Source organism: Triticum dicoccoides, chromosome 6B, assembly GCF_002162155.2.
Source record: "Triticum dicoccoides isolate Atlit2015 ecotype Zavitan chromosome 6B, WEW_v2.0, whole genome shotgun sequence".
In the NCBI taxonomy this organism is placed as follows: domain Eukaryota; kingdom Viridiplantae; phylum Streptophyta; class Magnoliopsida; order Poales; family Poaceae; genus Triticum; species Triticum dicoccoides.
This window is the reverse complement of record NC_041391.1, coordinates 693,235,626-693,238,942: the sequence shown is the minus strand read 5'-3', so window position 1 is coordinate 693,238,942 and position 3,317 is coordinate 693,235,626.

Below are 3,317 nucleotides of genomic sequence, written 5' to 3'. Positions count from 1 at the left end.
GGTACCAGTTGCAAGTCCAACTTCACCTCCAACATCCATTTTTGCGACCGTTGTTGCAATTGTTGTCATTGTCCATCATTGTCTTGCAATTTTCCATCATTTTGAATGTCCATCATTGTCTTGCAATTGTTATCAACTCTCTAACCCAGTTGCATGTCCTTTTTGACACACAAATGAGTCGACCTAGTTGCAAGTTAATTTTTGACACACATATTTGACACGGTTTTATGCCGAAGAAGAGAAGTTAAATACATTTGTTAGTATTAAAAAAAGGAAGGAACATATGGATCAACCCATGTCTCATGTGAGTAAGACTTACAATTCATTTTTTGAATGTGGAATTTTTTTTATGTAGAAGAGAAGCATGTCATCACACCAGTGCGTGCATGAGCTAATACTTCGATGAGCTGTGCATGTGCATTTATGTCAAGGTATAAAAGGCATGCACGATGATAAGTGCATAAAACTAACCAATAAAATACTAACAATGTTTACCATACACTAAAACAAGTTCATCTTGTTAAAGTAAATGTTCATCGTAAATTAAAAATAGTTCATCCAACACTAAAAAAGTTTAGCTTGTACAAAAGAAATGTTCGGAATGTTCAAAACATGTTGTCGTTTTCAAAAATTGCTCCCAAATAAAAAAATGTTCATGTTTTCATACAGAAACATCACAGTTTCAGAAATTGTTTAGGAATTTCAAAAAATATTCCCATTTTCAAAATTTCTGCATGCTTTCGTAACATGTCCATAATTAAAAAAAATTGTATTTAAACAAAACTCAGGATTTCAAGTATTGATTGTGTTTTAAAAAGTTCATAATTACAAATATTGTTTCACACTTTTCAAAAGATGTTTGGAGTTCCAAAAAATTATTTGTGTTTTCAAAAAAATATTCGGCATTCCAGAATTGTGCACAATTTTTCAATAAATTAAATGTTCAAAAAATGTTTCAAATCTGACGCTGCGGTGAGTTCTTAATATTTGCGTTGATCTTTTCGCGCCAACACCCACTAGTTCTAATGGCTATAAGGATGTGTTTATGAGTTGGAGATTGAGATTTCGATTCTTGTTGAGTGAGCGGCATTTTTTACTAGTTTTTCTACTACGCTACTAACACAAGAGTAGGAGTGAGCTGGCCTAGTCGTCGACTCTCTGGTAGGCTTGTGCAACGGCGACAATAAGAATATTGGAGCAAGAAAAGCGGGAGGAAGTTGTCAGCGGGAAGGACCATAAACATGGATGACATCATCTTAGATGATCCCTAGTCATGTTAGATATGAGGCATTATCTCACATCTAGATGTTACATAGTCGGACCCAGAGAAAAAATGGCATCGCTCGTACTGTCCAGTAGTACGGCCGATCTGCTCCTCGTGCGCCTTGTGCACGTGGTTCCTTATCCTATAAGGCTTCAACCCCCTGAAATAACACGCCGTTCCATCCAACATGAAGCAATTCGCAGATCCTGTACGTCTCCTCCTAGCGAAGTTGAATTTAAATATGTAGTCTCTCTTTACGATGGATGTCTTGATATAATTATGAAATATATGATAACAAGATTTCAATGCTTAAACCAATGCACAATTTTTCATTTGAGAAACGGGGAGGAAATCTCACTTGCATGAAATCAGAGCATTTGAATCTAGACGAGAATGCCAGAAAATTGAATAATATGCAAAAGTACAATCAACCACATTTTTGGTTCTTCGATACTTCTATTACTGAATCCAACTTGGAAGTCTTTTGTTATGCCTTACAAGTTTTTATGAATATGGTTGCCTAATATGCTCTATAAACCACTATTAAAATACTTGCTAGTGCGTATAAGATTTAGAAATCTCTACCATGGTATTAAAAGATATATGAACGCATAGATACATATGCAAATATGTATGTATACACTGCATAGTTTATGAAATATTAGAATAATTAATTCAAAGATTTTTTTGTTAACAAGAAATAGAAATTAATGGTAAATCATACAATTATAGTTTTGCAGAATCATAAATTTTAGTGTTATACGTTACAAATGTATGACAATGGGTGACATAACTATTATTTGGAAAAATTGTTATGTGAAAAATTGATAATACGTTATATTAATTAGAACGGTATTATGTTACACTTAGTTTGAAATAAGTATAAAATTTTAGTATAAAAACATGTGAATCATCTGGTGTGAATATACCATTTTATTTTAGTTATAATTTCTATTACATCATATTTAATTTGAGCGACCCGGCAAAGCACATGTGGTGCAAGTGAGTTAAAAATTTCAAACATTGTCGCAAGCGGGTTAATGATAAGAAAATAAAAACAATTTTGATGGGTAACAATTAGTAAGATCCAGAGCGAGAACACACCTTCAAGCTCGCTGCAATGGATATAAAAACATGTATTAGATCAGCAGAAACTGTTAAAATAATAGACCTATTAGTTAGTATTGCAGTACTCACTTATTAGCATTGGTGAGGAAGTCAATAACTCTTAAGCAACGGATTTTTATATTCAAAGAAAACAAGTGTTTGTTAAGCAAGTCAATAATGCAGATATATGAATGGATGTGTCAGCAAGCTGTAAACTTGTAACCTTTATTCGTGAGGAACTGTTCTACTGTTCTTTTTATTTGTGAGGAACTATTCTATTGTTTCAGCGTGGAGCTTTGGATGGAATCTCGCATTTCTAGGCCTCACCTAATTTGAGATTTGTGTTCATGTTGTTTTCTCGTTGTACCTTTTTGGTATATCTGAGAGCTAGGAAAAACATGCAAGACAACTAGGGAGGCCACAATAAAGGCGCCTTTTGGAGCTTGAGTGGTGACACGGAAGTGTTTTTAGTTGGACATACAAGTTGTTTGGAGCATCCACAATCAGACCCCCCCCCATACCCACCCCTAAACGCCCGGACAGGCTGCCCAATCAGTGTCCGGATGCAAAAACCCACCCAACCAGCCTCCTCATAGCCGGCCCAAAATCCCAAATTGACCGACACTCCCCATATTCGGCTCAAAGCTGAGGCGGATATGGAGAGGCCCGAACGCGCTTGGCATGCCTTCTATGGCGAGCGCCGCCTCCACCTGTCCCTAGAAAACCCCCAGTTAACAAATCCTGGCCTCACTCCCCTCTCTCTCTCTCTCTCTCTCTTGTCTGCTCCGCTCATCTTCCACTCCACTCCCCTTATCGCTTGCTCATCTTTTACTCCATGGATTCGGTGAGCACTTCAGATGAGGAGAAGCACGCGCTCCGCACTCGCAAACGATGCATTCATTATGCATATTTTAATAAAAACCACCATAAAGGCTTTCCCTAGAAA